Below are 24395 nucleotides of genomic sequence, written 5' to 3' on the forward strand. Positions count from 1 at the left end.
CCTCTACCACCTGCTCAACCACAACCATTACCTCTGGCTCCTCCAAGACAACCCAAGATGCCTGCTCAGTCGAACCCGAACCCTAATAACAGACAGACCCAGCAGGTATATACTGGAAAGACAACATGTTGTACCTATGATGTAGAGATTAAGGAGATGAACCTGAAATCTAGGAAGGTCCTCCTAGATAGCCAACCTCATCCTCAAGAGGATGAAGAAAAGGAACAAGAAACTGAACCCAAAGCCATTTGACCCTTTCCCGAGAGACTAACTGGAACCACGCAACCAAACCTAGAAGAGACTAAACTTCTCGGAGAACTTAAACAATAGTGTGTAAAAATACCATTTCTCTAGGACATCAAGGATGTACCAATCTACAACAATTTGATCAAGGGGAAGTGTTTTAGGCAACCAGGCAGGCGCAAGAGAGATACCCCAACTATCAATGTCATAGGACAACTGTCTGACCTAATGTTGGGACAAGTAATCTGTCCAAAATATTTGGACCCTAGGAGTCCTATAGTTGATGTCCACATCAATGGCACCATAATTCCCCACACCTTAATTGATCTAGGGGTTGTCATTTATTTGATGACTAGGGACACTATGCTTAAACTCAACCGTTAGAGTTCCCTAAGAAAGACCTTGATAGTATTGTAGTTAGTAGACCGCTCCACCGTGACTCTCAAAGGGATTGTGGAAGATGTCATGGTTTCCGTTGATTCTTGGGAGTACCCTACAGAATTCTTGGTCCTTGAGCCAAGGGAAAAACTCACTGGATACCCCCTCATTTTGGGAAGGACTTGGTTAGCTACTGCAGATGCTTCCGTCAATTGTCGAGCTGGGAGCATGACCATTAAGAATGGGCCAATGTCCAAACAGTTAGTCCTATATCCTCCTACCCAACCTTTGGTCGAACATGACTTACCTCTCTGGTTGGAGGAGGAAGATGAGGATGAAATCTACTTTGCACCAGTGTTCACCGTGGAAGCAACCAGGGGAGGTCCTCAAACCGAGGATGACCTTATTGAGAGTTTAATTCAAAATCCACCTCCCAGCGTGCTGCCATTAGAGGAGTTGGTAGGAGACACCCAAACCATTGCTTTAGTGGATCTCTGTGTGGCTGATCCAACCTCTTCTCAAGTTAAGAATGTGGAATTTGGCCCTGAAAGAACCTTGAAGATCAACTCATCCCTATCTCCTTCTTAGGAGAAGGAGTTGTGTAGCTTATTGAACCGCCATTTGGATGCTTTTGCTTGGAACTATAAGGAGATGAAAGGAGTCGACCCTTCAATTTGTAACTATCACATTTACATTAAAGAGGATTGTAAACCAGTTAGGAAGCCTCAGAGGAGAATGAATCCAGCCCTTAAGGACATTGTCAATGAAGAATTACAAAATTTGTTGGATGCAGGATTCATCTACCCCATCTCCGACAGCGAGTGTGTTTCTCCTTTGGTGCTCGTGCCCAAGAAAAACAGGAAGTCGAGAATCTGTGTAGATTATCGAGAACTTAAACAAAGCTACCAAGAAGGACCATTTCCCTTTGCCTTTCATAGATCAAGTGTTAGATGGCCTGGTAGGGAATAAGTTCTTTTCCTTCCTAAATGGGTTTAGCGGGTATAATCAGATCCAAATCAGCCAGGAAGACCAAGATAAGACCACTTTCACTTGTCTATGGGGTTCCTTTGCCTACATGGTCCTTCCCTCTAGATTATGCAACACTCCTAACACTTTCTAGAGAGCAGTACTGAGCATATTTGCTGAGCTAGTTCATGATTTAGTGGAAATCTATATGGATGACTTTACTCCTTATGGGTCCAACTTCCAAGAAGCATTGACTAACCTGGGAAAAGTTTTAACCAAGTGTATTGAGATGAACCTGTCTGTCCGTCCTGAGAAATGTGAATTCCTGATGACTGAAGGGACGATGCTAGGTCATACAATTTCTCAGCAAGGATTACAGGTGGATCCCAACAAGATTGCTATCATCCAAAGGGTTCCACCTCCTCAAAGGTAAGAGATGTTTGGAGTTTTATTAGGCTTAGTGGGATATTATAGAAGGTTCATTAAAGATTTCAGTAAGCTAGCCTCTCCATTGTTTGGTCTTTTGGGGAAAGATTTCGAGTTTATATGGACTGACAACTGTCAAGAGGCTTTGGAAGTGTTGAAAGATAAGCTGGTAACTGCCCCAATCTTGAGAGGTCCAAACTGGGCCCTACCTTTCCACATCCACACAGATACCTTGAATAAAGCCATATGAGTAGCCTTAGGACAATTTGAAGAGAAGCTACCATATATTTTGTCATTAAAAACCTGTCCAAGGGAGAATTAAACTATATTGTAACCGAGAAAGAGCTCCAAGTTGTAATCCATTCCCTAAACAAGTTCAAGCACTATATCACTAGTTATCAAACATTTGTACACACTGATCATGCTGCAATTAGGTATTTGATGAATAAACCTGATGAAAATTCTTGTATCATTAGATGGTTACTTTTATTGCAGCAATTTGATTTGACCATTGTTGATAAGCCAAGTGAGGAAAATGTTGTTGCTGATTTTTTGTCTAGACTAGATTTGCTTACAGGTGAAGAAGGGATGGTGGATGATCAAATGCGAAATGAACACCTGTTTGCTATTTCAGTACTCTCTCCATGGTTTTCTGATATAGCAAATTACTTGGTTTCATCACAATTCCCACCACACCGATCGTCAAAAGAGAAGAGCAAGATCGTGAGGGAAAGTGCCCCATTCACTTAGATTAGGGGAAACCTATTCAAACTTGGCCCAGATCAGATTTTGAGGTGTTGTGTCAGGGAGGAGGAAGTTTTTGACATCCTCCTAACTTGTCATGATGGAGCTTGTGGAGGCCACTTTGCAGCAAAAATAACCGCTTTCAAAATTCTACAGGCAGGCTGCTATTGGCCCACTCTTCATCAAGATGTCAGAAGATACATCGGCCAATGTGACCGATGTCAAAGAATGGGGAAACCAACTCCAAGGGATGAAATGCCTCTCCAACCTCAGGTGACTTTCGAGCCATTTGAGAAGTGTGGCATGGATTTTGTGGGTCCTATCAATGCTCCTTCAAAACAAAAGTCTTACATCATTGTGTGCACGGAGAACCTAACAAAGTGGACAGAAACAAAGGCAATCAAGGCAGCAACAAAAGAAAAAGTGGCTGAGTTTTTGAGGGAAAATATCTTCTACAAGTTTGGCTACCCAAGAGAATTAGTCACAGATCAAGGAATTCAATTTACCTCTAACCTGATTGAAGACCTGCTTGCTCATCACAAGATTACGCACAGAACTCCCACCCATTATCATTCACAAGCAAATGGGTAGGTGGAAGTCACTAACTGGGATTTGGAAGAGATTTTGACTAAACTAGTGAGAAGCAGCAAAAGAGATTAGGAAGATCACTTGGTTGAGGCCGCTTGGGCCTACAACACTACTTGGAAAACTACAATAGGTTTTACACCTTATGAGCTAGTCTACGGGAAGAAGGCTTTGCTGTCCATAGAATTTGAATACAACACATTGAGGTTGGCAGCGCAACTGGACCTATATTTCAGCCATGCACAACAGGAAAGACTACCTCAGCGGAATGGACTAGATGAACAGAGAATGCAGGCCCTCCTCCACTCAGAGTTGGTCCAACTTCAAAGAAAAATATGGCATGACTGGCACCTTAAAGAGAAGCAATTTTAGCCAGGAGATTGGGTGATGTTATATGATTCAAGATACAAGGATTTCAAAGGAAAGCTGAGGACGAGATGGCTGGGACGATATATAGTGGAGAAATGTAATTACAATGGTTCAGTCCTTATCAGGACCATTGATGAAGAAGCCATTCCCATGCTCATCAATGGGCATCGATTGAAGATCTATAGGAAGCCCCTTTCTAAGCAGGATTTCATTGAAACTTTGGATAAATCAGTGCTGGTAGTGGAGAAAGCCCCTGTCTCCACTCCACCCACATTTTGAGCAAAAAAAAAAACAGAAAAAGAATAAAAGATCCTTGGGTGAAAACCTCTTAGAGGCGCCCAGGGTAGACAGTGAGGGTGAAAACCTCCTAGAGGTGCCCCAGTTCTCTAAGAGAAAAACAAAAACAAAAAAAAACAAAAAAAAAAAGGGAAAAAAAAAACACAAACAAAAAACAAACCTGACTTCTGTTGAATAAATTGCAGGTTGCAGGAAGGTCATTGAAGGTTAGGAGGATCTCACAAAACAAAGGCAGAGGTCAACACTAGTTTGCATGCATCCCTCACAATCATTTCCTCCATGACCATTACCCTACCCTAAGATTTGATCTCATTCGAGCCAAGATTTCAGCTTCTACAAGAAGTTTTGTGTCTTCTACAAGAAGTTATGTGACTTCTATAGGAAGATCCTATAGAACCTAGAGACGAGAAAAATTGATCTCAAAAGGGAATCTAAAGGTTCGGAATCTACCTATGAGGCTTTTCCACATCCCTGTTTCCATTCATCACCATATGCTACCTTTTTCTATCTCTGTACACCTCCATTTCACCCATTTTTATATATGCCTGCACAATCACACATAGAATCTTGTTTTCTTCGTATTGCTAGAAAAAGAAATTTGATGACAAATCAAGCAGCAGTTTCCCACTCACAATACCTGTCACCCTACATCTAGACTCCTCATTAGTGGAGAACCTCATCGATAGTGTAGCCCTGCTCATTCTAGCTTGCATTCCAAGAGGAGAAGTAGCTACAGGACTTCCTACAGGAATCCTGTAGCAGCTGATCCCTCTGAAAGACATACTTCAGAGACAGGGACCACAAAGTATGGTAGAAGAAGCATGCATGGAGCTCTACCTAAACATTTTCACATCACCAATAGCTGAGACCAAGCATGCAGGGTGCATGCAGCAACACGAAACGGAGGAATGGCTTCCAAACCCAAAATCTGCATAACACAGATGCGACCACGCAGGTAAGTGCCTAAACTCATTCTTCAATTACATAAATCATATTTTAAGGCTGCATGACTATGGGAATGGTACGGATTGAGTGGAATCGGTGGCTAGTAGCTAGGCACCCTTGGCTAGTTAAAAATCCTCATGGAATCCAAACGAGTACCATTACATTCAAAATGTCGATTATGTGGACAGCCAGCACGTGTGGGGTGTCCATTCAGGGAGAAATCATCGGGACTGGTAGTGGCGGTAGATAACGGTAGAGAGGAGATGATGGCGGTCTAAAACATGCAAAAACATTATGGCTGTGACGTTGAACCAACGGTTCGGTCTGGCCACCTCATCCCCTCACCACGAATCACGCTGCAGTTAAAATATGCCCAGCTGAAACATGCACCACCTTCTGTTAATTCTGCACTCAGAATTTCCTCAACTGGAGTACGCATCCACTACTTCCAAAAAGATTTAACTAGTCATCCTCCACCTGTTTTTCTACCTGTTTTCGAAAATCTCCCACGTATCGAGCTTTATCGGAAGCACAGTTTCATTCTACAGGAACTAGGAGCCTTCTATAGGAAGGGTTCTACAGGAAAGGCAGAACGGCTCTGCAGAGAAAGGAAACTCATAGTTTTTGTTGAATTTGAATCTCCAAATGAGGTAGGCTCGAAAAAAATTCTCTGTGTATAATTTGTTTGTGCAAGGTGGTGAGTTGAACAGCATCAATTTGGAAAACAAGATGAAAGTCTACCTATGTATTGAAAAAAATGTGAAAGTTGCCTGCATATTTCACTGAGTTTCCCTAGTTTTTCTACATCAAAAATCTCCTCCACATTTCTTTTCAAATTCTCCTGCAAGGAGGACATATGCAGTCATAGAGACCAGCCTGTGTGTGTGAAAAACTGAATTTACATATATATATCTGTATGTTGAGAAGAGAACCTATGTCCCTATGCTCTGTTCTGTAAAAACCAAATTTTCCTTTTCATAAATAGACAGTCAAATTTTGATCAAAAGTAGTCTTAAAACAAGGGAACTATTGCTAGTTGATATTGAATACACGAGAAATTCCTTCTTGGGTTCAGAAGAAACTAAATTCAGCTATCCCCTATTTCAGCGATTAACTGTTGTTTTCCTGAGCATTTTCTTTTCTGGTTGAAACATAAAAGATCACTCAACACCATGCCAGGAGGATTCATAAGGAAAGAACCCTCAGACTCTAGAAAGTTGCACGAGCACCCTGAGGTGGTGGACCTTTTCACTCAGGAAAATTGAATCTCCTTCTTTGACAAAATCTAGGGTTATGATGAGGAGATAACTGAAGAGTTTTCAATGTTCCTGAGGCCACAGTCCAAAACACATGCCATAGTTAGTTTTAGGGGTTTTACCCTAGAACTAAACCCTGAGCTCATCAGTGGAGTTATTGGTCTACCATTGGGGCTCCCTTGGAGCAAAGAAGAGAGATCATTGGGCCAAATTGCTAAGAAGTCATTTTTTCTACCCACGGAGCATCCTGTAGAAGATAAAAATGGGGTTAGAAGAACTAGCTTGCCTCCTCTCTAGAGTGAAGTTAGTTTTCAAATTATGAATTATATCACATATGAAGGAAGGTTTAGCATCATCTATTGATATCATTTCAGGTTGCTATGTGAATTAAGGCATGGGATTGACTTGCCTCCAGCCAAGAAGTTGAGCATCCCATATTTCCTTCTTCAGACCCTAATTGAATGTGGTACAAAGTTAAATGAAGGGATCCCAGATTAGTTGGTCCATCACGGGCTCATCAAACTATTGGTGGAAGATACTTTACATACCTACACTGTCCCCATATCTTGGGAAATATTCAGAAACATGTCCAGGGATGATAACATTAGAACTTTGGCTGAAAAAATCACCTCATCCAGTAGTGAGGAGGGGGAGCACACTGAAGAAATTGAGAAGAACAATGATGAGGGAACCCAGGAAATTCAAGTAAAGGGTAAACTAGAGGAAGCACAGCAAGAACAGAAAGAAATTGGCAAGACTGTTGAGCCTAAAACAAAGAAAGAAACAACAGATAAAACAACAAGGGAAAAGAGGATGCAAAGTAGAAAGGAAAAGGCTGAGAAAGCCCAAATGAAGGCTGCCATAGCCAAAGTAGGAACCTAGAAAGAAAAGGGAAAGACACACCCTGATACATCTACAATACATACAAAAACAGTGGACACAGAGATTTCTACAAGAAGCAAAGAACAATAACAGCAGGAAGAGAAATCCCCTGAGACGTTGGCAAGGGAGGTAGAAGTTGTGCTTGCTACATTAAGCACACCTATAAAACAAAAAGGGAAAAGAAAGAGGCAAACCTCCATGTACTTCAAAGCTAGAAAAAGCACAAGGCTCAAAGTAGGCAAACCTCAGCCACCGTCCAAGGAACCAATTGTCATTGAGGACTCACCCACTAAATAGAAGGAAGAGTCTCCTTCCAAAATATCCATTAATTATGAAAGAGGAAGCCCAAAAACCTCTACATGGAAAGAGAAAATTAAGTTTCTGGACTCAAAGGAAATTCTACAGGAAGCTGCAACATCCCTACGTGAAACTCTAGCCAAGTTGAAAAAGACTGAGAAATTGGGGGAAAAGGTAGCTAAACAATCACAAGGGGATAGCAAAATAGAAGAAATACCTGAACCTACCCCTCAACATAACTTCGGTTCATACTACAACCTATTAGAGGGTGGGAAAATCATCCCATAGAAATTTTTTGTACCGTTATTTTTTGAATTAGAGAAAGAGAGGATCAGAACACACACATGGATGAAAATTGCCAAGTCTAAGGGAATTGAGGACATAGGCCACATGGAGGAGAAGTTAAAATAATTAAGAGGAGAACTGGCCATGACAAGATGTGTAGAAAGCTGCAAAAGAGCCAAGCTGCATGAGGAGAATGAGATGCTGAAAAACAGTTGCAGCTATAGGAAGTCCACAAGAAAGATAGGCTGTCCATTTTGGGAGGGTAGCAACAGTATTGAGGACCTTCAGCAGACAAGGATGTAGCTAAGACACAACAGAATGAGGAAGAGCTACAAGCTAATGTGGAAATGCCAACAAAGCTACTGCAAGAATAGGAATCTCAGGCAGCAAAAGGAAGACAGAGTTTGAAATAGCAGTTGCAAGAGAAAGAGGCCCAATTGGCCTGCATGGCTAGTTGGGCAATAGAATCCTTACAATGTAGGCAACCTGCTAAGTCATATGCCTTATATCTTAAATATCAATGGTTTCAATTTCAAATTAACACCTTGGCTCAAAGGGGTACCATTCCATTTCAGAATTACCATCAGTTTATGGACTTGTGTGACAACAGCTCAGCAGAATATAAGGCCAAGTTATCAGAATTCTATTTACACAACTTGGCCCTTCCAAACATGAATTTGTGGGACCCCAATGCTACATTGGGAGATGTACAACTCATGGCCATGGCCTCTTGGTTAAACCATGAGGAAAAGAGGGTAGCAAATATTTGAAATGTTATGAACATGGAGCTAAGTGAGCCACTCATGATCAAAGCAGAACCAGAAGATACCTCAGCTTTACTGTATGCCCATCAACACCTTGGCAACAACCTGCAGGTTCTCCCAAACTACATTGACAAGCAAGCTCAGGTCATTGCTCACTTTGAGGACATGGAGATACTGTTAGGTGATAACTACATTCATGCTTGCATAAGGAGATGGAACACGTTGTCCCATAGTCTGAAAATTAGAGAGTACCACTCCCTAACAAGGATTAGGGAGGACTTGGCAAGAGTACCACTTTATAAACAATGAATGAAAAATATACAAGCCAACTGGATCAGCCTAAAGTTCAGTCCTCCATTGCTTTTCGGACTGTTGGAAGGGGTCAAAGAAGAAGAAGGATATAGGGAATGGGAGGAAGTAGAGAGAAAATTAGGGTTCCATGACTGAGAAGAGGACATCACCTTGGAAGCCTGGGATGTCAGGAGGCAGTCAAAATAATCAAAGATGATGAGCTCGATTAGTTGCTCAGAGGATGAGCAACACATTCAGCAGGGGGGTGATGATGAGCCCCAAAAATGGGTAACGTATTGGGCTCATTTTGCCTATTATTCTCAATTAATCCACCATTCTTCATAGTTTTATGAATTCTTTTGAATATGTTTATGTTAATTGAAGGAATGAGAATAGTCACTTGACCACAAAGTCTAATACGTGCTTATTGCAGATTTTTGGACATCTTTTGGACCAAGGTCAAGCATTTATGAGCCAGTTGATAGCCAAATACGAGGGAACAAGGCTGAGGATTTGTAGGAAGGGTGTCTCATGCACTAAATGACCCCTTCCTCAATTTCTCCACCATTATCTTGGAGTTCAACAACCCACCAAAATTGATTTCAATGGGTAGCCGAGCAGATTTTGTGAAGTGGCTAATTAACTATAGTTTGAGTAGTTGTTGTTGGGAAAAGTATCCAATACGGAATGACCCTATCCCACTCTAAGGGTGATAGTACCTCAGAAACAATCAAAGCAGAGCTATCTAAGCTTTCTTCTTTATGAAAGTAAAATAGGGGAGAAAGAGGTCCACTAACCGATGTCTTTCGCTAATGGCTGATCCAATCTTCTCTCCTTGCTGCTTGCTCCCAGCTCCTTGCTCTTTCACTGGCCCAGCTACACCAAGATCCTGCAAAATGGAAAGAGAGGGAAACTACAAGAAGCATACATTCATAATTGATTCAAGGATTAGAATAAATCAAATACACAAGTATAACAATACATCATTGAGACACATGCATATAGAAGAACCTCAAATGCTTTATTAATGGAAGAAGTAAAGTTCAGGAAGTGATACAACCATAAGAGGCCCAATCTAGCATCACCTTCCCAACAGAAAGAGATCTCCTCTTCACCTCCTTCAAAGCAAATCACCCAATAGTTCTAAACTCAAACCAACAACAATTCTTTACATTCACAAGATTCCAGCCTCCCTAGACCTCATGAGAGAGATCTATATATAGGATTTTTGGAGAAAGGATGAGTCAGCTTGAGAGCTGACTAGTGTCCTCCCTCACTTCAGTTATTATTCAGTTCTTGAGTCCACTTAGAGGTTCTTTCTTCCACTTGGAGATCTAGACCCTCTTACTCATCACCAGTCGAATTCCTTGATCCAAGTGTCATTTTGGAAGCTTCCTGGGCATTGACACCTTGAGGAATGACTGTGCCACATGTCCAAACTCGCCCAGCGCAGGTAGCCTTCTTTGCAGTTGACATTCAATGCAGGTAGACAGTGGAGCAGTTGACATTCAGCGTAGATGCTCAGTGGAGCAGTTGACATGATCCAGAATTGCCTTGTTTTTGAGTGTTTTCAGGTGGAGAACTGTTATTCAGTGCTGTGGTTTGCTGACCTTGTTCCTCTAGGGGTAGGAACAACATGTTTAGGGACTTTGGATCCCTTAGATTATGGACATTTAATGCTTCATACTGTAAGGCACAAAAATGTCTATAACAGTTGCCCCCTAAAGTACGAGGTCGTTTATCGGGTGAAATGCTTTATCAGGAGGATCCGAAGTTCATTCAATCGCTGAGAGGTGACCTGTAATAAAATACAATACAATACATTATTTTTCATTCTGCTTTCATGATCTAGCTGAGGCGGGCATTCCCATACTCAGCTTTATAAATTCATTTTGGTACATAGAACAGACGATCGTCTGATGGTAGACTGATAATTCTCTGCTGAAATTATCATCCTTTGAGTAGGATGATCATCTGCTGCAATGATGTACATGTCAAATGTCTTTATATTTCCTAAATATATATCACAGTCGGGATGGATGAAACTAGATCCGAGGTCTTCAAACTCATTCGATCTTCACTCTAAGTACAAGTCGATCCATGTGAGAATTGCGCTGAAGTCGAACATGGAAAGACATCGCTTGATTACCGGTCAATGATGTAAACCGTTAACAAGCGCGAGAGGAATCACCGATAATGATAATGACCCTCAAGGTACTGCAGTACAATTCACGTGGTGTGAATATAGGACTTGGTGTCGAACACCACGCAAAATCTTCTGGTCGAAGGTCATTGATGTATACCTGTCGCCGGAAGTGAGAAACTTGCCATTGAGGCATGCAAGCTTCAAAGTACTGAGGGGGTTGTTCCTAGATCAACTTCTTGGATAATGAGCTGAAGTCGACAAGAAGCGATCCATCAAAGGAGGGCCTTAATGAATCCCACATCAGTGACACGGAACGGAGCTAATGATTTTAATGGAGGTGAAAACAATCTGTGACATATGATTCAGGGTGGCGGTCATGGATGGATGAAGGATAATGTATGGCAGTGGATGGGACACGGTTGACTCTTTCTAAACAACATCTCTTGAACATATAATGAAACTGATGCGATGGATCGGTAGCATTACCCCAAATGTGGATGGTTTGGCGAGACCATGGTGATGAGACCGGTGAATGAAACAACCCAACCCGATGTGGTACGGAGGAAAAGTGTCATGTTCAAGAGGGACTTGCTACCATTAAAGCTTTGAGGTTCTCCCAATTTTTCCCCAGTCATTTCTGACCAGTACCTCTTTATTTTTGTCAAGCTTGAGGAGGATAACATATGCTTGTTCTATAACCTGCCCTTCGGGCAAGCCCATCGCTATGTTTTAACGAGCCTAGCGATATGGAAACTCGTTCTCGGCTAAAGACAAGTTTGTCGCTATTTAATCATTTTAAAGAGTCTAACGACAAGGAAAACTCGATCCTTTTCATTTTTAGAGAGTCTGAAAAGGTACAGAAAGTTAACTCCAAAATTCATTTTTCGTCATCTAATCCCTTAAGTCAGAAAAAGTATAAAACAATACAGAAGGAATGAGTTTTCGATAACTTTAACGAGCCAAATAAAACAAGCGCTCGACCTTTTTGTGCAATAATCCCTCAGGTCCAAAAAGATTAAAATCTAGAGGAGGGATAGCTCTTCCGGTCCTTTTAACGAGCTGGAAGGCCAAAACTCGGCAATCTTTTCATATTTTATGAGTCAGTTGAAAAGAGCTCAAAGAAGACTCGTCTTTTGAGGAACGAGTGATAAACGGGGATAGCAACTGATTCCAGGTACAGGTTCGAATTTTCCAATCATGGCAGTGTCACAAGGATGGCTAGGTGAAATCACTCTTCGCAGCTGTTCCTCAAAATGGGTAAACAATCATATGGAGGTGAACGATCGGCCAAATGACGGTGGAGGTGGCAGGTGCAAAACATGACCAAGGCTTTTATGGCTGATAAATTTACGATCACAGAGGTTATTTACCGGAATAGGTTCATTTTTTATTTAAAAATGAGCTTAAACTCTGGGGGAAACATTGCTCACTGCTTTTATTTATTTTTTAACGAGCATGAAGACCGCGTTAAAACTGCTTGGATCTTGCGTTTATTTTTTAACGAGCATGAACTTTATGCTAAAACTGCTCGATATACCAGTCATAAGATAAGAAATGTCCCCTGTGAGATCTCTATTTTTTAAGGAGTTTCATCTTCACTAAGCTTTACTCCATATCCTTTCTTTATGCAAGTTCGGAAACGGCTAATCCAAAAAACAGATAAATAACCGCTCTTTGCTTGCACTCCAAAAGGGTTGCATGCCCCCAGGTATAAAATACAATTTCAAGGCTGCCCCTCCTCCTTCCCACCTCTGCTTTTCTTTGGGTGTTCACAGCTACTTGTCGTCTTGCCAGTCTAATGTTAACAATACTTGTCTTCTCGTTATTTTTAACGGGTCTTATGCGATACTTGTCTTCTCGTCAGTCCAACTTTTAAAAGATCTTTCGCAAGATCGCAAGAGAATAGCTACTTGCGACAAGAGAGCAGCTACTTGCGACAAGAGAAGAACACTACTCAAAGACAAAACATTTGTGTTATTGAGGGAGGCTTACCTCTTTCTAGTTACCCAAAGTTTGTCTCGTTAATCTTTCAAACAAAACATTTCCTCGGCACTGTCTACCGAAATAGACAAGGGTGAATGACTCTTGTCAAACACGTAACCTTGACAAAAGAATCTTATTCTAGAACAACCCCTCTTCCATCCACGGACGGGGTACGGACTAGTCATATCCTCTTGCGGAAATTCTACCTTATACCCAAGGTTTCCTCTGCCCGAAGCAGACCAGGACGCATGCCCCCTGGGTTCCAGTCCCATCTTTCCGAATCACTCGCACTCATCGGGAAGGAGGACTGGGGGTGGAGACATTTCTTGATTGAATAGACCATTTAGGGTTGGTATGTGACTATTTGCGATGCGTGATCCCAGAAATGAAAGTTGGTCTACGAGCTTGACCATTCTTCCTTCGTGTGGAAAACACATTACTCTAAAGAGTGAGAAGACTATTGCTCCCATGCAATATATATAGTCTCGTCCAAGGAGTAGGTTATAATCCAAGGGTCCTTGAATGACCATCACGTTCATTTGAATGGTCTTCCCTTTCAATGTAACAGGCACATTGGGGAGGATCCCTAATGTTTGACTGGTTCCTTTATCGAAACCCGAGAGATTTCTTATCTCAGGCAAAAGCGCCGGGGAACCCAGTGCTTTCCAAGCAACAGAGGAAAGGATACTCACAGATGCCCCTTCATCAATGATAGTGCCAGCCATTACCATTCTGTAAATTTGGACCATGATTCTGAATGGTATACTGGCTGGCAACCGGGGTCTGCCTAGTTGGTTCCAATAAAAGGACACAACCAGGTTGCTTGGTGGTGGGACCGAATATACGGCCGAATATGACCCTGACGATGTTCCTTCCTGCGATAAAGGAATGGGTGCATTGCCTTGATGCTCATCAGAGTCTGTGTTGATGAAAAGAATATGGATGGTGTCATCCTTATTCTCTTTGGTGAGGGTGTCATTTGAAGATGAATCTTCAGTGACGGTGTCATTTGAGGATGAAACCTCTGAAGGGAGAACCGGGTCAACTGCCGTCTCGACCTTTGGACTTTCGTCCGGTCTCGATTCAGTAGGTTCATTTTCAATGACTGACGCTTCAGCTGACCACTTGAGTGGGCCAGCTGTATTCTCAACCAACGAAGGACTTGGCACGAGTTTTTTGTATCCAGGAGGAAGTCTCAACGGTGAAACCAGACGATCTTCCAAAACTCTCTTCGCTTCGTCTAAGAAGGGACAACGGTGGATGGTGTGATCGCCTTCATACAGTCTGTAGGGGAATCTTGCTCCCCTTCTTTGTCTTGAACCTTCACTTTCGCTGGTTGACGGTAAGCATTCAACATGGCTATCAGAGGTTGATGCTCCCGACTTGTGCAAACGAGGGGACCAGTCCCTTAGTATCCGGGGAATACAGGGACAATCTCTATGGAAGTGGTCTCCTCTACATATGACACATGGCGATTTAGGCCCGATCTGTGTTGTGTGTGGATTTTTTTCAGATGTCTTTTGCTTGCCCCCAGTTGCCTTAGGCTCCTTCTTCTTCTTTTCTCTCTTCTTCTTCTCCTTCTTCTCCATGGGAGCTTGGCTTTTGCCGGCTCTACCTTGCGAAGATGAAGGATTGGAGGAAGAGTTATAGGAAGTAGAAGGCTGGTGGGCAACTCTAGACTCATCTAACTGTTGAATCGACTGTTCAGGAACCATGGTGTTCTGAACTACATTGGTTGAGAATAGCCAAATTGGCAGGCCAATTGTCAGTCCTAGAAGCGACAATGTGGCCATGTGGGGCGCACCAACTTCTCCCCAAGAGGAGAAAGGACTAGGATTTCCATCATGTGGAATTCCTTGGTTGGTGTGTTCCATGTTCTCAACCTACAGATCAACGTAGGAATAGGAGGTGATTATGTTCCGTTTAAAATAAATTTTATAACGACGCTTTAGACACAACTTTCTTTTTCAGTTTTTAAGAGTTGAGAAAAAGCTAAAGATGACTCTAGTCTCCTTCGATGTTTTAACGAGCCCGAAGTGACAAATGCTTGGATGGACTTTTTCAGTTATAGAGTTTGAAAAAGGCCAAAAGAAACTACTATGGAGTTCTAGGCAGAGGGTGTGCCAAACTTTTCGCAAAACCACAGAATACGTTTTACGGTACGGGTGGTCAATCTTCGTGAATGCTGTGCTCACTGCATTGCGATCAGTAGGGCGGCCGACACGGCTTCCTATGGATAAAGGCTTTGTTCCTATAGGGGTCTCCCAATATATACGCGACGGTACGTGGGAGCACAAGTCCGTATTGATACTTATCACTTCACCGTGGAGGAATCACCCAACCACTCAACGCTAAGATATCACGTTTAACGACGCCGGAACACATCTCTAGCTTAGACCTCTATGTGTTTGCGTTATGTTTCAATGCGTTGTTATGTAAATTCAATTCATTTTAAGTTGATCTTGTTTAGTAGTTTGCCTTTATGGATCACCATGAGATGTATGGTGCAACTCCTAAATGTAGTCTAAGATGATAAGCAAGCTTTTCAATCTTTCAACTTTGAAAATCTTAACTACTGAGGGAAAAGAAAGACATCATCTTTTCACACAGATCATAGAGCACACACTAATGCACTTTTTCCTAAATCAACATGCAAACTGTCAAAATGCACATGCACAATGCAGGTATTTCTTTTCTCTTTCTTAATTTTGATGTACTACAAAAAGAAAGTTGTTGTATAATTTCGAATTCAATTTCAAGTGAAAGCAAACAAGCTTTTGTCCAAAATCAAAAGACACCTTAAGATTTACTTGTTTCAACACTAGAAATACATAAATTCAAACCATATGACGAAAGCAAAAGCTCAATCAGCTATGAACAGCAAACAAACTAACTCTTGAGATCAAAACGACACTTATCACAGGTCTAGATCTAAGAGGCCATAGCAAGACTAGTTCACTTTCGTTATGGGAAACTGCAAATGATGTAAGAAATACACAAAGAACAAATACAATTTCTTTATACAACCGAGGCAGAATAGTGGCAAAGAAATGTGGTTTCAGATAGGTACATTGACTGATAACAGGCTGCAAAAACAAGGATGAAAACAGGGCAAAAGGAAGCAGAGAACCCCAGTTGCACAAGGCAAAACTAGTTTAGCGCAGGTAGTACACTGTCAGTTTGACATTCAGTGCAGGTAGCCCCTTCGGGACCTGCGATGAAATGCAGACTGCCTTCACAGTGCCTGCAATGAAGAGAGAAGCTCTCGTTTCTCTTGGTTTCCGGGTTACAGATTGCTCAAAAATCAACAGTTTTTGGCCAAATCAAAGCTATCAATCAAGTACACACTAAAGGATGAAAAGGAGGATGAAAAGCTATCACTAAGAGCTGTTCAGAGTCCTTGTGGATCAGCTCTTCAAATCATAAACATGCCCAGAAACTGAGCTAGAGTAGCTGCCCTCTACTTTGCATTTGAAAGATCCAAATGTCGTTCGATTCGGTACTCCCTGTGTTTAGGAAATGAATAGCAAAAACACAAATAATCAACAAGATACGATCCCCAGGGGAGTCGCCAATTTGTTGTTGGGAAAAGTATCCAATACGGAATGACCCTATCCCACTCTAAGGGTGATAGTACCTCAGCAACAATCAAAGCAGAGCTATCTAAGATTTCTTCTTTATGAAAGTAAAATAGGGGAGAAAGAGGTCCACTAACCGATGTCTTTCGCTAGTGGTTGATCCAATCTTCTCTCCTTGCTGCTTGCTCCTAGCTCCTTGCTCTTTCACTGGCCCAGCTACACCAAGATCCTGCAAAATGGTAAGAGAGGGAAACTACAAGAAGCATACATTCATAATTGATTCAAGGATTAGAATAAATCAAATACACAAGTATAACAATACATCATTGAGACACATGCATATAGAAGAACCTCAAATGCTTTATTAATGGAAGAAGTAAAGTTCAGGAAGTGATACAACCATAAGAGGCCCAATCCAGCATCACCTTCCCAGCAGAAAGAAATCTCCTCTTCACCTCCTTCAAAGCAAATCACCCAATAGTTCTAAACTCAAACCAACAGCAATTCTTTACATTCACAAGATTCCAGCCTCCCTAGACCTCATGAGAGAGATCTATATATAGGATTTTTGGAGAAAGGATGAGTCAGCTTGAGAGCTGACTAGTGTCCTCCCTCACTTCAGTTATTCTTCAGTTCTTGAGTCCACTTGGAGGTTCTTGCTTCCACTTGGAGATCTAGACCCTCTTACTCATCACCAGTCGAATTCCTTGATCCAAGTGTCATTTTGGAAGCTTCCTGGGCATTGACACCTTTAGGAATGACTGTGCCACATGTCCAAACTCGCCCAGCGCAGGTAGCCTTCTTTGCAGTTGACATTCAACGCAGGTAGATAGTGGAGCAGTTGACATTCAGCGCAAATGCTCAGTGGAGCAGTTGACATGATTCAGAATTGCCTTGTTTTTGAGTGTTTTCAGGTGGAGAACTGTTATTCAGTGCTGTGGTTTGCTGACCTTGTTCCTCTAGGGGTAGGAACAACATGTTTAGGGACTTTGGATCCCTTAGATTATGGACATTTCATGCTTCATACTGTAAGGCACAAAAATGTCTATAACAGTAGCCAAGCCCCTAAAGTTAATGAGGCTTGTTTGGAGTCCTCATGGTGCATAAGTAGGAAGGCTTCAAGCATTGGTAGTTTAGCTCTTGTATAGTTGTTTTTCACACTTTTGTGCAGCTCTACTTTTCAGCTAATTTTCGAGCTCTTGCTGTAAACATTGTTGTGACATGATTATTTTTTGAGTAATGGAGAGAAATTTCACTTTGCACTAGCTCTAAATTTTCTTACGAGGCTGTAGCTCTTGGGGTTGGGCCCAACCCAAGTGTGAGTACCTCCTTTGTGTACTTTTATGTGTCTTTGTTGCATTCATAGAATAATTTCTGTTATTTAGGTTAAGATCTTACTTTGTTAATTAGGTTGTTTTTGATGATTAAAATAGATTTTCATGCTTCAGGTTGATTTGATAGTTTGGTAGCAGAAAAAAATCTACAAAAAGGCCATCAAGCAATCCTTTATCTCACCTCTCCCTCCTTGGGACCATGAGTTGAGACCAAGACATACTTGCTGCCATAAAAACATTATTTTTGCCTTTCTATGCAATCGCTAGTGTTTGATTTTTAGTTGGAAAAGTTGATACCAATTATACTTGCATGTTTAGATCTGTTTTTTCTTAGTTTCCATAGTTACTTTGCATTATTTCTTGTCTATAGCCTTTTGTTCATTATGTTTATGGTTTTTAGGTCAGACTAGGTCAAAATACATAGATCTCCGGTCTTTCTCGTCTTTGTTTGATCAGTTTTGGAAAATAGTGTGCAGAACACCTGTAATACATCCCTTCCTATCCTTCCTTCATCATACAACCTACTCCAACCCCTAATTCCAGATTCCTTCCCTTCATTCACCACACCTTTCCATTGTTACCTAATTTCTACATTTTTTTGCAAGATTGCTCCCTCCATCCTTGAAGAAATCCAACCACCTTCATCACTCCTTAGCTTCATTTACCAGATCCTAGACCTCTTCACATCCTCATCCATCCTCAATTTCCACCTTCCTACTGTCTTTCCACCATCAACCCTCTATAATCTTCTTTCGGCTCTTCCAGTAGGCCTTCCTATAGAACATCCTGTAGAATGCCTGCAGACTTCCTGTAGAATTTCACGTGAGCAGTTTTTCGAGATCTGATCACTATGAAACTCTCTTGAAGGGTGCTAGGGACCCCTTATGCCCTCTTCTCACCTTCTCAACCTCTTGCAATTGTCCATTCCATTTCCTTTCGCCAGTCAACCTCTGCATAGTAAAAAAATAGTCAAAGCACATGCATAACAATTCTGCAAGATTACTCAAAAATACAAAAATATGTTTTTTTTTTTTTTTCTTTCAGATTTTACTTTATAAGTAGCTTATTCACATGAATTTTACCTTTCAAAGAATCAATGGCATCCATTTCATCAACTTTCATCTCTTTTCTTGCACTAGTAGGGTTAGTGAGTAAAACTAGGGTTTGCATCTCCTTTCAGTTTTCATCTCCTTTCTGCAAATAGACTAGCCTCTTTTGAGTTAGATTTCATCCATCACAATTAAAAGCTTCTTATAAGAGTTCATAGAAGTTGGCTTAAGCTCCTAGCGGACTTGTGGAAACTGATCAAGTGACAGCCTGCGGCAAGAGCTAGTACTTGTGCATATAGCATCATTGCTTCCAAGTTTGTTACGAACTAATGGATTGACAAAAGTAAAGAAGGGAGTCCCAGGAGTTGTAGAATCATTGTTGCAATACTGGATCCCACTAACAAAGAATCAGATTGTGGATTGTACAATCCATAGCAGAAGCTGGAGCACTCACAGATGGGTGATTTGAGAGGTGACAAGCTTGCATTAGGGACCGGGGGAAGGGCTTTGGAGGCATCCCAAGGCTTTATGGATGAGTTATTAGCTATTTTTGTAAACCTCATGGCTTCTTTAACCATATTCTAAGAGTTGAGGGGCTTAAACAGGGCTAGACTCTTTTCCCCATCTTAATCAAAATTTACATTGAATCATGAGCTTGACTAGTTTCTAAGGGAGATGACACATGCCAATGAAGGTGCATTGTACACCATGGTCTAAGTACTTATTGTCGTTGACTGATTTGGTCTTAATTGCTTCCTCTCTTGAGAGTCTTTAGTCACAACTTGATTTTTTGGATTTCCATTCATATGTTGGGGTTGTTAATCTTAGTAAGGCTAAGAATACATTTTTTTAGTGTAACCAAAGATACTATGTCTTGGTTGCATTTATCCAATAGAGGAGAACGTGTTAATTTCACCCCTAACTATTCTTATTAATTTATTTAGTGGTCTAATTTTCAAGGTCACCTTTCAATTTGGTACCAACTTCTCAAATGTGGCTATGGAAGGGATACACTTCTTTAGCTGGTTTGGAAAAGTAGCGCTTCCAATTTCATTTTCGAGACATCCTTTGATGATGGCAGTGTTTCATTATCCTGTTAGACAAATTGTATTACATGGATCAAAGATCTAATTAGACCAAACTTGTGTGATGCCAGTTGATCACTTATTGAGAGATGATCAGATGATAGATAAACCATCATGCTCCACCAATGATCAGATGTAATAAAATGTAAGCACACAGTTCCACATGTGATTATACAAGTTAATTTGTACCTCACCTCTTACCTATACAATAGTTTCTCTCTTACAGATTTGTCCTCTGGAGAGGAGAGGTACCCCTATATGGCTCTTTTATCTTCCAAGGAGATTGCTTCACATCCTTCTAAAAGTATGTTGAGAAAATAATATCAGTGTTTTAAATTTTTGAGGTATCTACATTGTTGTAGTCTATAGTTATTTTCAGTGATTTCCTTCCTCCCTACATGTCCTCTTTGAATCCCCCTGTCTTCCTCCTTTGAAGGCATAACTTAATCATGTAGAAGATAATATTTGTAGGAAATTCAGTTAAGTAACATGGACTTCCCTCTGCCACCATCCCCCACTACCCACTCAACAACCCTCTCATCCACTCAATCCTAAGTTGGGCTTCAATGTTGAGACCTTAATGAGAATCTGAAAGGTCATTCTTATTCGACCAACATACCTACAATAACACTGGTCTCATGAATTTAGAGATGAATTAGAAAATGAACATGAAGAGTTTACAGGAGTCCTAAAAGGATACTCTGATGCGTTGAGATAGTAGACTGACTATTTATTATGAGAAGCAGAGAAGGTTGGAGGACATTAGAAAGAAAATCTAGGCTATAAATCAGAATTCTTTCCATCCTCATGATGTTGGAAGTGGAACCTTACGCTCCTCCAAAACCAAGAAATTTCCTCTAGCTGATCCTAATCTAATCTTAGATTACCTACAAAAGGGGTCTTGAAAAGGACATGGTATTTATTGTTTACTATTCATGTCCCTTTAGTGCTTTTTTTCATAGAATGAGCCTTGGTATTATGTGAGCAAGATGGACCCAAAGTGGATGATTAGTTGTAGGTTTAAAAGGTAGTGGAGTAGTGACTCAACACTCATTGGAGGGTTCCAAAGCCTAAGTACAGTCTAAATTAGAGTTTCTTGAAGCAAGACCGATTGGGGTTGACCATCAAGGAGGGTTTCCAAGTTGGGGGGATTTGGTTCTTGTCCGATTGAGTTGGTCTTCCATTCAATCTGTGGGAAATGTCCTATACAAGCCAAAAAATGCACGTCCTGCAATTCGTGACTACCAACAATTTAGATCCTCCAATAGAAGGATGTAGTCTCCTAGAAGGAGGCATATTATGGTGAATCCAACTCTGTAAGAGGTTCATAATTGACTTCTTAGACAATGTAAAGCCCAGGAAGTATAGGAAACATAACTAATTTAAGTTGTGACTCCGAGTTAGAGTAACTCATATTGTTGGATTTGGATTTAACTTCAGGTTCATAGTTCTCATCGGTGAGGAAGTGAAGTTGTTTGAATTGAATTTCATGTTATCACTCTGGATTTATATGATACTGAGTAGTGTATTTCTGAAAACCAGTGTAGTTGTTTATTATTCTACATAATTTTGTTCACTGTAATCACTGAAGACATAGTAGAAATTCTGAATTAAAATTTAACCACTATAATAGAAAGAGGAAGGTTAATTATCAAGAATTTCTACGGTGAATTATCGTAACACTTTATAGTAGTATGAGTGGGATTTATTGTGTTAAACTGTTGTACAAGAAGGCTAAATTTTGTTGAGAACTAGGGAAAATTACCCTAAAACATTACATAGAGGTCAAAAATTCAGATTAAAAATATGCAACGTGTAGGCTTGCAACACAAACTAGCTTAGATTATGTTCTGCTAGTATTAATATAGATGGGGTTTCTTTGTATTAGATTAATGTTGTTTTTAAATAGTATCAATATAGATATGGTTTATTTTTATTATCTTAATGTAAATATATAGATTTGTCTCATTAAAATGAGGATTGTGGTTGGATTTCTATTTGTTTATTTCTTTCTTGGTGCTCCATATGTTGCCTAAAGTCTTTATATCTATTTAGTTTTCCTTTTAACACTTATAAGTTCTTTTATGCAATGGCATTCATGTTTTTCAAACATATATACTAATATCAAGATCTTGTAACTTATTTAGTATATAAGAAGATGGCATTTTCTTTAGGAAACGTGAGAACAATTTCCATGTCTACCTCATTGGGCAACATTTGAAAGGAGAGGAAGTTGGGTGCAATGTTTAATAATTATGGCAGACAATTGTCTTCTCTTTCAGTTTTTTCGCCCATTTATTTTAATCACTTAAGAAAAATATGGACTCTGAGGTTAGATAGGAGAGAGCTAGTAGTTAATACAAGAGCCATGCAAAAGGAGTTGTACTTCAACTAGGATGGCTCAGTGACAAATAAATTGTAGGTGAGAGAAAAGTTCTTGTTTAAAGAAGGTCATGTGCATGTAAAACTTCATTGTGGATGATATTTCCTTGGCCACTTATATTTGATGTTAATGTGCATTTTTTGTTTTTTTTTTAGGGTTGTTTTGGCATATAATCTCGCATTCAATTGCACTCTTATTGAAATCCCATTCTAACTGTCTTGCAGGGAGGTGTGAACAAAATTGTTGATCTTGTTGGAGTCACCCTTGGACAGAATGGCATAAATATTGTTTTGGAGATCAAGCATGGTTCTTCGAAAATAGTAAACAATGGCATGAAAGTAGCTAAGGAGGTAATTTGTAGATGTGCCTTTTGGTTTTCTTTTTAATGTTGTATTAGTTTCCCCTTCCTAAATGTCTTAGATCTTGTGGGCAAAATTTGCAAACTGAAAGGTCAAAGACAATATATTTATTACTCAATTGTCTACTTGGCTTACAGATTAGTCACATGAGAGTAATAAATAAATCTTTTCACAATTGAAAAAAAAATAGTTGTGGCTGAGTCAAGTTCAATTGTAATGGACAGTGTAATGAAATGTATTTCGATGTCATGGTTTCATCTTCTCTACAGGTTGCCAATTGAAAATATTGGGGCCAAGTTGTTAAGACAAGCTACAACAAACAAAAATAATTTAGCACCATATATGTTGTGCTTACATAGGGTTTAATAAGTGAAGGTGTAAAGGTAATTTTTTTCCACTAATATTGGCTTCAGATGTATTCATTTTTGTAGGGTTTTATGGTGTTTTTTTTCAGTTTTGGTTCGGGATTTAATGAGTTTAAGATGGTATGTGAATGAAAAAAATTTCATTGGGTATTAGAAAATTTTGAATCTTTTATCAATTGTTATGAGTTTGTTAGGAAGGACACGCCAGACAAAGATTGTATCTTAAATTTCTTAATCAAAATTTGAAATGAAAACTTTTTGTTTAAGTTGTTGCAGTAGGTGCAAATCCCATTCAAATTACTTGGGGAATTGGCATGACACCAAAGGCATTTCGAAGTCAAAATTCGGTCAAAGAAGGTAAATCCTCATATTTTCACTAGGTTGTTTTTCTATTTTTCTCATGGTTTGGTGTTGTATCTAATTGAATGAATTTGTTTCCTAAGGTATTTTTTGGTTACAAAATCTTTTTCATTTTTCATATAGTATTTGTCTTGAGGAATACATTTGGTTGTGTGGTATTGTTAGATTTCTAATAGTGGTAAACTTGTAGTTGTTCAGTCCTATGGTTGAGGTGCACTTTTATTATGGGAATAGTACATTATCATTTAATCCTTACTCCATGATAGGTTGAGGAGGTTCTTGTGAAAAAATTGTACTTTTGGAAATTGTTTTATGTGTGAATGGATCCACAAGTTAACACTTTGTAATCTATATTATTTTCCAAGTTGAAAACAATGAATTATTAGATGTTGCTTTAGTGAGTGTTGTGAATAACTATCAAATAGGAAAAATGATAGTAGAGGCTATGAGCAAAGTTCGAAGGGAAGCTCTTGTGACATAATTGGGAAAAAGTGCATAAGATAATATGTATGTTGTGGGGGGAATGCAATTTGATCGTGGTTTTATTTCTTCACAGTTTGTGACACACACTTAGAATATGTTCATGGAGTATGAGAATTGCAAGGTAATTGATGCAAAATAAGTTTCTTTTTGTTTCTTTGTTGTGTTGTTATTCATTTTTTTCTTCGTAATGTGAGAGACAATAAATGAAAATAACACTTTTTTTAAATAAAACCCTCAATCTTTCATCACCATACACACTTGGCATAAACTTAGGTGGAACTTTGGTGTTTTTTTTTCTCGGACTTGGCATAAATGTAGGTGGAACTTTGGTGTTTTGAAAGGTTCGAGCTAGGTAGAAACCCTCTTATACTAAGGTTCCAAGAAATTATGTTTGGTTCTTAACCCTTTCTCTCATGAAATTGTGAAATGATTTCCTAAACACTTCCATCTTACTAGTGTGCATATCATAGACACTTAAGGTTTATTCTAGGTTGTGTTGGTCTGTACGAAATTGTATATTTTGTGCCCTAAGTATTTTTTTG

Source organism: Pinus tabuliformis, chromosome 6, assembly GCF_031772625.1.
Source record: "Pinus tabuliformis cultivar Carrire ecotype Pingquan chromosome 6, CPIR1, whole genome shotgun sequence".
Classification (NCBI taxonomy): Eukaryota; Viridiplantae; Streptophyta; class Pinopsida; order Pinales; family Pinaceae; genus Pinus; species Pinus tabuliformis.